Genomic DNA, 14938 nt, shown 5'->3' with positions numbered 1-14938 from the left:
TGGCTCTTTATGCTCCTCTTTCTGTATATTTCTTCCTCTTTCTATACCTTCTTGCTTCTTTCTGCACTTCTCTTGCTCCATTCCGCACCTTGCTCTCTTTTTTTTGCACCCCACTTGCCTCTTCCAGCATCTGTCTTTCCTCTTTCTGCAACTCTCTTGTCTCTTTCTGTACCTCTCTTGCCTTTAACTGGGCTTCTCTTGCCTTTCTGCACTGCCCATGTTTCTCTTACTTATTTTTGTACCGATCATGCTTCTTTCTGTACTCCTCTTACCTCTTTCTGTACCTCTGTTGCCTTGTTCCACACATTTCTTCCTCTTTCTGCACCTCTCTTGCTTCTTTCTGTACTTCTCTTGCTTCTTTCTACACCCCCTTGCTTTTTTCTATACCCTCTTGCCTCTTTCTGCAACTCTCTTGCATCTTTCTTCACCTCTCTTGCTTATTCCTGCACTTCTCTTTCTTCTTTCTGCTCCCTTCTTGCTTATTTCTGTACTTCTCTTGCTTCTTTCTACACCTATCTTGCTTCTTTCTGTACCCCTATTGCCTCCTTTGGCACATCTCTTGCCTTTCTGCACTTGTCTTGCTTTTTTCTACACTGCTCTTGCCTGTTTCAGCATCTTTCTTCCTCTTTACGCAGCTCTCTTGCTTCTTTCTGCATGTCTTTTTTCTCTTTCTGTACCTCACTTGCTTTATGCTGTACCTCACACTCACCTCACATACTTTCTGTACCTCTCTAGTTTATTTCTGTACCCCTCTTGCCTCTTTCTGTATTTTTCTAGCTTATTTCTGCACTTATTTGCCTCTTTCTGTTCTTCTCTTGCCTCTTTCTGCACCTCTCTTACTTCTTTCTGTACTTCTCTTGCTTCTTCCTGCATGTCTTTTTCTTCTTTCTGCACCCCTCTTGCCTCTTTCTGCAACTCTCTTGCCTCTTTCTGCAATTTACTTGCCTCTTTCTGCACACCACTTGCCTCCTTCTCCACTTCTCTTGCCTCTTTCTGTACCTCTCTTGCATCTTTCTGCATTTCTCTTTCCTCTTTCCGTACTACTCTTGCATCTTTATGCACATTTCTTCCTCTTTCTGCACCTCTCTTGCATCTTTCATCACTTCTCTTGCCACTTTCTGCACCTCTCTTGTTGCTTTCTACAGCTCCAGTCCCTCTTTCTGCACCTCACTTGCTTTTTGCTCTACCTCACTCTCTTCTTTCTGTACCTCTATAGTTTCTTTTTCTAACCCTTCTAACCCTTTCACCTATTTCTGCACCTCTCTTGCTCCTTTCTGCATTTCTCTTGTTTATTTCTGCAATTCACTTGCCTCTTTCTGTACTTCTTGTGCCTCTTTCTACACTTCTCTTGCCTGTTTGCACATCCCTTGTCTCTTTCTGCATTTTACTTGCCCCTTTCTGCACTTCACTATCCTCTTTCTGAACTTCTCTTGCCTCTTTCTGCACCTCTCTTGCCTCTTTCTGCATTTCTCTTGCCTTTTTCTGCACTTCTCTTGCCTCTTTACGCACATTTCTTCCTCTTTCTGCACCTCTCTTACATCTTTCATAATTTTTCTTGCATATTTCTGTACCTCCCTTTTTGCTTTCTATAGATCTCTTATTTCTTTCTGTACCTCTCTAGCCTCTTTCTGCACCTCTCTTGCCTCTTTCTGTATTTTTCTTGCCTTTTTTGCACTTCTCCTGCCTCTTTATGCACATTTCTTCTTCTTTCTTCACCTCTCTTGCATCTTTCATCATTTCCCTTGCCTGTTTTTGTACCTCTTTTGTTGCTTTCTATAGATCTCTTGTTTTTTCTATACCTCTCTAGCCTCTTTCTGCACTTGACTTGCCTCTTTCCGCAATTATCTTGCCTCTTGCTGCACTTCTATTGCCTCTTTATGCACCTCTTTTGCTTCTTTCATCTTTTTTTGCCTCTTTTTGCACCTCTCTTGCTGCTTTCTACACCTCTATTGCTTCTTTGTGCATCTCTCTTGCTGCTTTCTGTACCTCACTTGCTTCTTTCTTTAGCCCACTCTCTTCTTTCTACAACTATCTTGCTTCTTTCTGCAGTTCTCTTGATATTGCTGCTCCTCTCTTGCCCCTTTCTGCACCTCTCTTCCCTCTTTCTGTATCTCCTCTTGCTTCTTTCTACACCTCTCTGTTTTCTTTAGGCACGCTCTTGCTTTTTTCTCCATCTCTTTTGCCTCTTTCTGTACCTTACTTACTTCTTTTCTAACTCACTATCTTCTTTATGTATCTCTTTTCCTTCTCTCGTCATCTTTCTTGCTACGTTTGTACTTCTTTTGCTTCTTACTGCACTTCTCTTGCTTCTTTCAGCGCCTTTCTTCATCGTTCTGCAGTTCTCTCGCTTTTGTCTGTACTTTTCTCCTCTTTTTACACCTCCCTTGCTTCTTTCTTCACTTCTCTTGCCTCTTTCTGTAACTCTCTTGTTTCTTTCTGTAGCTCTCTTGCTTTCTTTTTGTACCTATCTTGCTTTTTCTGCACCTTTCTTGACTCTATCATCACTTCTCTTGCTTCTTTCCATACTTGTTTCCTCTTACTGTACCTCTCTTGCCTCTTTCTGCACATTTCTACCACTTTCTTCTCCTCTCTTTTTTCTTTTTACACCCCTCTTGCGTTTTCTGCAACACTATTTCCTATTTGTGCACCTCAGTTGCCTCTTTCATCACTTCTCTTCCTTCTTTCTGCACCTCTTTCGCTACTTTCTGAACTTATCTTACTTCTTTCTGCATACTTCTTCCTCGTTCTGCACTTCTCTTGCTTTTTTCTGCACCTTTCACCCTTTTATGCACTCCCCTTGCCCTCTTTCAGCACCTTTCATCTTCTTTCTTCTCTTTTCTTGCTTCTTTCAGTACCTTTGTTTTTTTTCTGTACACGTCTTGCTTCTTTATGCACTGCTCTGGTTTCTTTAGGCACGCTCTTGCTTTTTTCTCCATCTCTTTTGCCTCTTTCTATACCTTACTTACTTTTTTTCTAACTCACTATCTTCTTTCTGTGTCTGTTTTCCTTCTCTCTGCACATCTTGCTACGTTTGCACTTCTTTTGCTTCTTACTGCATTTCTCTTGCTTCTTTCTACGCATTTCTTCCACTTTCTGCAGTTCCCTTGCTTTTGTCTGTACTTTTCTCCTCTTTTTACACCTCCCTTGCTTCTTTTTGCTCTTCTCTTGCCTCTTTCTGTAACTCTCTTGTTTCTTTCTGCAGCTCTCTTGCTTCTTTTTGTACATATCTTGCTTTTTCTGTACCTTTCTTGACTCTATCATCACTTCTCTTGCTTTTTTCTGCACCTCTCACTACTTTCTGCACTTGCTTCTTTCCATACCTTTTTCCTCTTACTGTACCTCTCCTGCCTCTTTCTGCACATTTCTACTTCTTTCTTCTCCTCTCTTGTTTTTTTTGCACCCCTCTTGCTTTTTTCTGCAACACTATTTCCTATTTGTGCACCTCTTCCTTCTTTATGCACCTCTTTCGCTTCTTTCTGAACTTATATTACTTCTTTCTGCATACTTCTTCCTCGTTCTGCACTTGCCTTGCTTTGTTCTGTACCTTTCATCCTTTTTCTGCACTTCCCTTGCCCTCTTTCAGCATCTTTCATCTTCTTTCTTCTATTATCTTGCTTCTTTCTGCACCTTTGGTTTTTTTTCTGTACCTTTCTTGCTTCTTTATGCACTTCTCTTGTCATTTTTCTCGAACCTTTTTCCTCTTAAATCTCAATCTAAATTTTCTCTTACTGCACCTCTCTTGCCTCTTAATGGGCATGTCTTCCTCTATATTCTCCTCTGTTGCTTCTTTCTGCACCTTTCTTGCTTTTTTATGCACCTCTCTTGCTTCTTTATGAACTTCTCTTGTTTCTTTCAACACTTTTCCTACTACTTTCTGCACCTCCCTTGCTTCTTTCTGTACCTCTATTGTTTTTGTTTAAGTCTTTCTTCCCTCTTTTATCCCTTCTCTTGCTTCTGTCTGTACTTCTCTTGGCACTTGCTTCACGTCTCTTGCTTCTTTCTGTACCTTTCTTCTTCTTTCTGTACTTCTCTTGCCTCGTTCTGTATTTCTTTCTTCTTTCTGTACCTTTCTTCCTCTTTCTACACTTCTCTCGACTCTTTCTGCACTTCTCTTAATACTTTCTGTACCTTTCTTCCCCTTACTCTGCCTTTCTTCCTCTTTCTGTATCTTTTTCCTCTTTCAGCACTCCTCTTGCTTCTTTCTGCTCGTCTCTTGCTGCTTTCTGCACCTCTCTTGCATCTTTCATCACTTCTCTTGCCTGTTTTTGCACCTCTCCTATTGCTTTCTATAGGTCTCTGTTTTTTCTGTACCTCTCTAGCCTCTTTCTGCACCTGTCTTGCATCTTTCTGCATTTCTCTTGCCTTTTGCTGCACTTCACTTGCCTCTTTCCACAATTCTCTTGCCTCTTCCTGCACTTCTCTTCCCTCTTTCTGCACCTCTCTTTCTTCTTTCATCAATTCGTTTGGCTCTTTTTGCACCCCTCTTGCTGCTTTCTACACCTCTATTGCTTCTTTGTGCATCTTGCTTGCTGCTTACTGCACCTCACTTGCTTTTTTCTTTATCCCACTCTCTTCTTTCTGTAACTCTCTTTCTTCTTTCTGCAGTTCTCTTGATATTGCTGCTCCTCTCTTGCTTCTTTTTGCACCTCTCTTGCCTCTTTCTGCACCCTTCTTACTTCTTTCTGCACATATTTTACGTCTTTCTGCACCTCTCTACCCTCTTTCTGTATGTCCATTTGCTTCTTTCTATACCTCCCTGGTTTCTTTAGGAAAGCTCTTGCTTTTTTTCTCTATCTCTTTTGCCTCTTTCTGCACCTAACTTACCTCTTTTCTAACTCACTCTCTTCTTTCTGTACCTCTTTTCCTTCTTTCTTCACCTCTCTTGCTATGTTTGTACTTCCTTTGCTTCTTACTGCACTTCTCTTGCTTCTTTCTGTTCCTTTCTTCACTTTCTGCACTTCTGTTGCCTCTTTCTGTAAATCTCTTGCTTCTTTTTGTATATATCTTGCTTTGTTCTGAACCTTTCATGACTCTATCATCACTTCTCTTGCTTTTGTTCTGTACCTCTCGCTACTTTCTGCACTTCTCTTGCTTCTTTCCATACCTTTTTCTGCCTACTGCACCTCTCTTGCCTCTTTCTGCACATTTCTTCCTCTTTCTTCTCCTTTCTTGATTCTTTTTGCACCTCTCTGCAACATTATTACCTCTTTGTGTATCTCAATTGCCTCTTTCATTACTTCTCTTCCTTCTTTCTCCACTTTGTTTGCTTCTTCCTGAACTTATCACAACCTTTTTCTGCACTTCCCTTGCCCTATTTCAGCACCTTTTATCTTCTTTCTTCTCTTCTCTTGCTTCTTTCTGCACCTTTGGTTTTTCTCTGTACCTCTCTTTCTTCTTTATGCACTTCTCTTGTCGTTTCTTTCCGCAACGTTCCTCTTACTGCACCTCTCTTGCCTCTTTCTGTACATGTCTTCCTCTATATTCTCCTCTCTTGCTTCTTTCTGCAGGTTTCTTACTTTTTTATGGACCTCTCTTGCTTCTTTATGCACTTCTCTTGTCTCTTTCCGCACTTCTCTATTACTTTCTGCACCTTCCTTGCTTCTCTCTGTACCTCTCTTGCTCCTTTCTGCACCTCTATTGTTATTGTTTGCATCTTTCTTCCCTCTTTCATAACTTCACTTGCTTCTGTCTGCACCTCTCTTCTTTTTTCTGTACTTCTCTTGCCTCTTTCTGCATTTCTCTTTCTTCTTTTTGCACCTTTCTTCCTCTTTCCACACTTCTCTTGACTCTTTCTGTACTTCTCTTGCTTCTTTCTGTATCTTTCTTCCTCTTTCTTTACCTTTCTTTCTCTTTCTGTAACTTTTTTCTTCTTTCAGCACTCTTGCTTCTTTTTGCTCCTCTCTTGCTTCTTTCTTCACTTCTCTTACATATTTCTGCTCGTCTGTTTCCCCTTTTTCTGCTTCTATTGGCTCTTTCTGTACCTCTCTTGTCTCTTTCTGCACATTTCTTCCTCTTTCTGCAACCCTCTTGCTTCATTTTGCACCCCTCTTGGCTCTTTCTTTACTTCTCTTGCTTCTTTCTGTACTTCTCTGACTTATTTCTGCACCTCTTGCTGTACTTTTCCTATCTATTACTGCACTTCTCTTGCCTCTATATGCACATTTATTTATTTCTGCACATCTCGCTTCTTTTATCAATTAACTTGCCTCTTTTTTGCTCCTCTCTTGCTGCTATCTATTACTGCCTAACTTCCTTCTATACCTCCTTTGCCCCTTTCTGCACCTCACCCCCTTCTTCTTGTACCTCTCTTACTTCTTTCTGCATCTCTCTTCCCTCTTTCTGTATCTCACTTGCTTTTTACTGTACCTCACTCTCTTCTTTCTTCACCTCTCTAGTTTCTTTCTGTACCCCTCTTGCCTCTTTTTGCACCTCTCTTGCCTCTCTATGTATTTATGTAGCTTAATTCTGTACTTGCCTCTTGCATTACTTCTTTTGCTTCTTTCTGTACTTCTCTTGCCTCTTTCTGCACCTCCCTTGCTTCTTTGTGCATGTTACTTGTCTCTTTCTATACTTCATTTGCCGCTTTCTGCACTTCTCTTGCCTCTTTCTGCACTTCTCTTGACTCTTTCAGCACCTCTCTTGCAACTTTTGGCAACTTTATTGCTTTTTTCTGTACCTTTCTTGACTCTTTCGTCACTTCTCCTGCTTTTTTCTGGAATCACTGACAGAATATCGACTACAGAAATATCGACGTCAAAAATATCAGAGACAGAATATCAATGTCAACAATATTGAAGTCCTATTTACATTATGGTAAGTAGAAAAATATTGACTTCATAAATATCGTTGTCAAAAATATCGTTGTCAAAAATGTCATTGTTAAAAATATCACTTTTTTAAATGTTTAAAAAATAATGTAAAATAAAGTAAATTATACATTTAATTAAATAAACATAGTTGAAAATATTTTAAAATGTTCAAAATTATAACTAATACATATAATGTAAAAATAAATAAAACATTTACATCTAAAATATAATATCACCACAGACTCCTCCAGTAAAGAAAAGCATGAGGCCACTCAGAGGAGTCCAAGGGAAGCCTTTATTGGACAATTTGGGCATGAGGCATTTTGGGTAAAAAGCCTTTGTCTTATGCCACTGTACAACAGGATGCTGCTCCACCCACTCCTTTGTAAGTCCTGCTCCACTCCTATTGGTCGGAGTGCTCCTTGCCCCAGATCACAAGTCTGTGTACTGACTGCAGAGCAGTAAAAACTACAGTTCCCAGAAGACATCTTTTTGGGGTAGGTACTACGTGTGGGGAAGCAGGCAAAATCTAGCCCAAATGGGTAATGATGTAAAAATCAAAGGTGCAGAGTGGCCAGTTGGAAGTGCCTGGGATGAATAGCAGTCCGCAGGCTTCCTTGGGTCCCCTATAATGTTCAATTCCCCCATGCAGGTGTCCACCGGGCTGTGAGCTACTGTACAATGAGAGTGGTTCCACGTGAAGTCATGAGCTGCGCCTGGCAGCAGCCACTGGCTTGGCGAGCATTTGAGGCGGCCTGGAGTTTTCTGATCCCTCGGACCAAACAACCACTGTAAACAGCTGATACCAATAGACTCCAGCCGAGCAGCTGGAGTCCACTGGTACCATAGAATAGAATATACATACTTATTTAATAATATTTATAAATAATTACTGTAATAGCGTATACATTGTTTAAAAAAATATAAATTATAAATACATGCATACACATACAACATAATATAAATAAAAATATAAAATATATATAACAAATAAATACGAAAATAATGAATAAAGTATACACTACATTAACTAAAACAGTAAGAAAAGTAGGGGTAAAAATTACTATTCCCACGCCAGAGAGTGCAACAGTAGGGAAGGTGTCAGATAGCGTAGAGGCAAAAATTACTATCCCAACTACAGAGCGTGCAACAGTAGGGCAAATTTAGGTTAGCATAGGGGTAAAAATTACTATATTATACAGATAAAGACCTTTCATAAATGACGAAATACGTGTCAGCTGTTGTGCATTTGGATCAAGACCACAAAGCTACAAATAGCCTTTATGAATGGTCTCTTTAATGCTATGCTTATCTTAGGTACAATGGGTCATTATCGGATTTTGTTTGAAAACTGTAATGTTATATACAATGTTTTTCTAAATTAAAAGGAAAATATTTTGTATGAATCCAAATCTGTTTTTCGCCATATTGATATTGATATTATTCAATGTGGTTTGCTTGTAATGGTTACATATAAGTACATATAGGGTTTTCATTTCTGAGTGCCGGGATATCTGTATATTATATAGTTTCTCACAGTGACTGTTTGCAGGATCTATGTATTCAGGTACATAAGGTAGTAAGGTGCATTTTTATCCGGAGTGGCACCACAACCAATTGCTTTCTTGTCCTTTGTGAAACTGAAAATATTATTTTGACTACCCACTCTGATTATATATATTACCTCCTGAGGTGCGTTCTATTATACATTACTACCGCTCAGGGGTAAAAACTGATATTCCCACTCCCGAAAGTGCAACAGTCAGGAAAGTTTTTGATAGCTTAGGGGTAAAAATTACTATTCCTACTCCAGAGAGTGCAGCAGTTGGGAAAGTGTTGGATAGAGTAGGGGTAAAAATTACTATTCTAACTCCAGAGAGTGCATCAGTAGGGAAAATGTTGGAAATCATAGGGGTCAAAATTACTATTCCCACCCCAGAGAGCGCAACAGCAGGGAAAGTGTTGGATAGTGTAGGGGTTAAAATTACTATTCAAACTCCAGTGAGTGCTACAGTAGGGAAAATGTTGGATAGCATAGGGGTAAAAATAACATACAAATAATGAAAATAATGTTTTAATAAATAATAATTTAATTATTAAATACCAATAAATTCATTATCAATACCAAAAAATAATTAATAAAACATAATTACCAATGAATAACTAATGAACAATTACATGAATGATATTAGAAATTAATTTCCAAATAAAAATTAATGACCAATAAAGTTGTTTTCAATACCAAAAAACAATAATTATTCAAAAGTATTTACCAATTAATAATTCATTAGCAATAAACTGTCTGTAAATACCAATAAATAATAATTAATCAAAATTAATTACCAAATAATAATTAACAATAAATTATTGTTCAAAAGCAAAAAATATTGATTATTAAAATGTTATCACCAATTAATAATTAATTAACCATAAATATTTATCAGTACCCAACAATAAAATTAATAGTTACTTAATTAGAATTAAATTAATTCCCACCCTATTCCCCTAAAAGCTCACAACACACTCCAATAATAAATTAATAAGCTCAATATAATTACCAAGTAATACATTAATAAAACATAGTTATTAATTAATAAGAAATAATTACCAATAAATGATTATTTACATTTATTATCAATACCAATAAATAAATAAAAAATTAGTTAATTACAATTAAATTACTTCCCACCCTATTACCCTATAAACCCACAACCCTCTATGGTACTTAAATGCATAACTTACTTAAAAAAACATTACTAACTTCTAAAAATGTTATACATATATTCAAACCAGTACAATACTTAACAAAAATATAAACACAAACATGTAAAATACATAATAAAGTACATAACACTAATATAAATATTGATATCAGTAACATCAATATTACTAACTTTGATATTACCAAAAACAATATTTCTTACCTTCAGGTCGATATTCTGGTTGTAAATATTCTTGATTTCGATATTCTGTACCTACTATATATACAACTCGATATTACTGTAGGTCGATATTTAAAACTTGATATTTAGACTGCGTACCTTTTTTCTACACCTCTTACTACTTACTGCACTTCTCTTTCCTTTTTCCCGCACCTTTTTCCTCTTACTGCACCTCCCTTGCCTCTTTCTGCACATTTCTTCCTCCTTCTCTCGTCTCTTGCTACTTTTTGCACCTCTCTTGCTTTTTTCTGTAGCACAATTACCTCTTTCTGCACTTCACTTGCCTTTCATCACTTCTCTTGCTTCTTTCTGCACCTCTTTTGCTTCTTACTGTGCTCATCTTCCTTCTTTCTGAATATTTCTTCCTTTCTGCACTTTTCTTGCTTTTTTCTGCACCTTTCGTCCTTTTTCTGCACTTGCCTTGCCTCTTTCTGCACCTATCACTTTTTTTCTCCTCTCTTTCTTCTTTCTCCACATTTTGTTTATTTTTGTACCTCTCTCGCTTCTTTCGCTTTTTCCGCACCTTTTTCCTCTTCCTACACCGCTCTTGTTTCTTTTTGTACATTTCTTCCTCTATCTTCTCCTCTCTTATTCCTTCCTCTTTCTCTACCTTTCTTTCTCTTTCTGTATCTCTTTTCCTCTGTCAGCACCTCTCTTGCTTCTTTCTGCACCTCTCTTGCCTCTTCTGCCCTTATCTTGCCTCTTTTTCACTTCTACTGCCTCTTTCTGCACCTCTCTTGTCTCTTTCTGCATATTTCTTCCTCTTTCTGCACATCTCGTGCTTCTTTCTGTACCTGTCTTGTTTTTTTCTCGACCTCTCTCGCTTCTTTATGTACTTCTCTTGTTCCTTTTTTTCCGTTCCTTTTTTCTCTACTGCACCTCTTTGGCCTCTTTCTGTACATTTCTCCCTCTATCTTCTCCTCTCTTGCTTCTTTCTGTACCTATCTTGCTTTTTTCTGCACCTCTTTTGCTTCTGTATGCACTTCTCTTGTCTCTCTCTGCACTTCTCTTGCTACTTTCTGCACCTCCCTTGCTTCTTTCTGCACCTCTCTTGCTTCTTTATGTCTCTCTGTTGTTTTTGTTTTCATCTCTCTTACCTCTTTCATCACTTTTCCTGCTTCTTTCTGTACCTTTCTTCTTCTTTCTGCACTTCTCTTGCCTCTTTCTGCATCTTTCTTTCTTCTTTCTTCCTCTTTCTACACTTGTCTCGACTCTTTCTGCACTTCTCTTTCTTCTTTAGGCACCTTTCTTCCTCTTTATGAATTGTTTTTCTCTTTCAGCACCTCTCTTGGGGAAAACGTGTTTGGGGTTTCCCCCTTTTACCTTGGCACCTGCTTGACAGGTCACTCTGAAACTTTCAATACAGCAGCTCAACTGAATAAACAAAAACGTCACTGGATGATGTCATCAATGATTTAATTTGACATATCATCAGTTATGTCATCAGTGATTTCACTGACCATGTCATGAGTGATGTAATATGTGACGTCATCAGCAGTGCTTTACAGTGGTGCGACTTAGCTAACTATAATGGTGGAATTTCTCTAGTTTTGTACGAGTAAAATGTCACCTAACTATAATGTTCCTGTAACCTGTGTTTTTTTCAATGACTATATATATATATATATATATATATATATATATGTATGTACATATAGATCCCGATGCAAATGCGAAGAAAGGAAAGCTATGCAGGCGGGCTGGGGCTTGTAGGCAACGTCACCGCCGTAACACAACACAGCCTTCATGTCACATCCAAAGCGCAAAATCAAGCCCTCCAGACAGACTTCAGGTAAGAAAGTTTTATTCTTCAACAGCCAAAGCATTACCCGTTTTGACCACCAAGTGGTTCTTAATCATATGCTAAAGTGAGAGTCAGTGACAATGGGATATAAACACACTTAGGTCATCAACAGTGAATAAGGAATGCAAGTGCACCACATGTCATTTTCAATAAAGAGTGTTTTTTTCGAAGATCAGGTGCCAGGCGACATTTTTACTTATTTGGTACGCTTTCAATAACATGGCTAATGCCCACTGTTAATAAATATTCAAGTTTTTGTAGCCTTGGTTAGAAATCCTGTCTTTCAACAGACTACCATGTCAATAATGATTTGCAAATGTCTAACAAAGCCTCGTAATGTACTTCATTTTTTAAAAACCTTGGATGCCTTAATAAGCCTCAATAAAAGCAAACTGCCACATGCCAGCTTTAAAAGGAACACTTCTATGTCGTGCTGAATGGCAGTGAATGCCATTTCCACTGTTAGGCACTGTCCCTCGTGTGCTCATTGTTCCAATTTTCAATGCAGCTGCGTGAGAATTATTTCACTCTGTCTGACTGTGAGTGAGTCCAGCAACTCAAGTAAACCCTGTCTGCCTAGTGAGTATTGAGAAATCTTCAGCCTGCAGGCCTCCTAACAAAACAGTGGCACCGTCATAGCGAAATCCTTCTTTCCAGAATTAGAGCAGCCGTCGGGCCTCCCATTACATGTAGATCCTGATTCAAATTCGATGAAAGGAAAGCCCATCCAAGCGGTCTGGGGCTTGTAGGCGATGTCACCACCGTAACATAGCACAGCCTTCACGCAACATCCTAAGTGCAAAATCAAGCCCTTCAGACAGACGACAGGTAAGAAAGTTTAAATCTGCAACTGGCAAAGCATTACACATTTCGAACTTCAAGTGGGCCTTAATCATATGCTAATGCGAGGGTCATTTTATGACCCAGAATACGTTTTTACAACTCAGAAAAGGGCTATTGTGATCAATTCAGAATCACAAATAGGAGTAAGTGTAAATGAGCTGTTGTTCTCGTATTTGAGTCACAGTGAGGTGCTCCAATGGCTTAAGATTGCAATGACAACCATTGATCAATTACTGTCACCTGAGACCGGGTGGTGACTGAGTTGCTGAGAGGAAGCCGTCCCTATTGGAATTGCATTGCAGTCTCAGGTGAAAAGATAGTGATTTAGAAGACCACTGTATTCTGGCCCTAATTTTATTGAATGTACTAAGCATCACATGTCCCTCTTAGAGACGTGGCACCTCTAAGAAAAGTTTATATTAAAGGGATGGTAATCAGGGAGGGAGATCTGTATTCTCAGACATGTGTAGGGTGGTACAAATTTCAGCTGCCTCATTCATATTAATGACGCAGGAGTTCTTGCGACCACCAGCAAAAATACATTTTTATATATGTCTGAGTGGTATAGTAGATTGGTAGCATCTCAAAATGCTGAGCAAGTCAATGTGCATTAACATTACTGGTTTGAATTCTTTCTGATTGTACATCAGGGCCTTTGAATCCAGGCACGATATATAGTTTAGAGGCGAGGGCACTCCGTTCCAACCGAAACGCAATACCCTTTTTGCCAAACTGAAGGTCCATCCTCTTCATTTAGAGTCAGGTGGACTTTCCGTATGTCTGCTTCAGAGGCTAATCTGTCTCCGCCGCTGACACACCTCACCTCCGATAGTCTAACACAGTAGAGACCACAGATGGGTTTTCCAATTGTCTGCACTACCTATTCAAAGAGGATGCACAAATGGCAAGCTTTCACCGTCTGTCACCACAAGGTAAAACCTGGCAATCAGGGGCAATCAAAACTGAAAAATTACCCCAACACTATGGGAGAATACTCCATGGCAAGGGGGTCATTGGTTGTATTTATTTTCCATAATAAATTGGCCTTGGGAATTTTATTTTGAAAATTTGAAAAAATGTTGAAAGTTTGATGCAAGTGACCCCAGGTCCTGGAAAAAGCAAGTAATAGTTGGCGGACTCATCTAAATTTGGCAGGCAGAACACCTTTGACATGGCGGGAGTATTGTACTTCGCTACGGCGACACAATCCCTCTGCCAAACTCTGAATCTAAATCTATTAGGTTTTGGTACAGAAAGACATACATAGTGCTCAACTGTCGACAAACTCCTGTTCACAATGTATATTAAAAAAATAGGAATAGCACAAATTTTGCCGCTGGAGAACTGCATACTGAATTGTAAGCTACATACAAAACTGTCTTTCAGAACACAAACAAGTTTTCAATGCGAGTCAATTTGCAGTTGGAGCTTAAATGTGCCCTTAACTCATTTTTAATACACAACACAGCTCCGCAGTAATTTGCCTGACATGATAGAATGTTGAGGTAAGTCCTAATGTATTTCTATGATATAATTTCGAGTTTTTTGTAATTGTTGCCCAATTTATTTAATCAATGTTCAATATAACAATTGCTCAAAATAATGAAAAACAGAGAAGTTTTCATTGCACATCAATGCACTTTGCTTACCTATAGTTGTCCTCTGGGCGCCCTTCCTTTAACCCACCATTGACTATTGTTGGCGGATAAAATAAAACAAAACAAAACAAAAACACAAACTGCATCATTACGGCGATATATTCTGCAAGAGAAGAGCAAGATATTCTGCAAAAGGAGATAGATGCTGGAGGCTGGAGGCTGATCTTTCTTTCAGTGGTTTAAATGTCTGGATGCAGCCACGCCCACTCCTCTTCCTTCTCGCTATTGGCTTAAAGCACACGACAAGCCTCGCCTTCCTTTCGAGCACAGCACTAGCTAAACATGAGCACAGCAACAGCTAAACATGAAAGAACATAATTGGATGGCATGACGTTAGGCATCCTCGATCACATTCCTTTCACGTAGGCAATGGTAGGTGCTTCACATTTCTTTAACCAATATGAGATAAGGGTTGTGAAGACAATGAAGTGCAAATCCCTCCTATACACATTTCATTTTGAAGAATATTCTTTCTGTACCATTCTTTTCTCCTCAGTTGTGCATGGGACCAGGGTCCGACTGGGGCAGCAAAATAAAATTGACCCATAAACATTCAAAAATACAGACCCTTCAGACCAGCTTATTGGGCACTATCTGATTGCACTATAGGCCAGTCCAACGCTGTGTGGGGGTTGTGAACAGTACATGATCTGTGTAAGTGTAGAAGATTTTGTTTGTTTGAGGAGTCCCCTGTTAGCACTGCTGAGTGATGTGGCTGATGAATAGTTTTTGACTTCAAATCTAGCCTTTTTCTTGCACCATCCTGATCTTCCCGTTTCCTCTCAATTTTGCAGGTTATTTTCTATTCCTGTTGTTACCCTTTGTCACTGTGTTCCTGTCTTTCTTTTCTTCTGCCTTTCTCTCTTTTGCTCTGGGTCACTG

At 38.9% G+C, this 14938-nt stretch overlaps 1 long non-coding RNA gene across 1 annotated transcript in view; it reads right to left on the bottom strand.

Moving 5' to 3' along the window:
- The window catches only part of LOC144785413 (uncharacterized), a 946426-nt gene extending 932229 nt beyond the window's left edge, over positions 1–14197 (bottom strand). Inside the window, exon 1 of the long non-coding RNA XR_013601871.1 lies at positions 14048–14197. This is a non-coding gene — a long non-coding RNA (uncharacterized LOC144785413). The remainder of the gene's footprint in view (positions 1–14047) is intronic.
- Positions 14198–14938: the final 741 nt, after the last annotated feature.

Source organism: Lissotriton helveticus, chromosome 10 (assembly GCF_964261635.1).
Source record: "Lissotriton helveticus chromosome 10, aLisHel1.1, whole genome shotgun sequence".
Taxonomy (NCBI): domain Eukaryota; kingdom Metazoa; phylum Chordata; class Amphibia; order Caudata; family Salamandridae; genus Lissotriton; species Lissotriton helveticus.
This window is presented reverse-complemented; position numbering and strand designations above follow the sequence as displayed.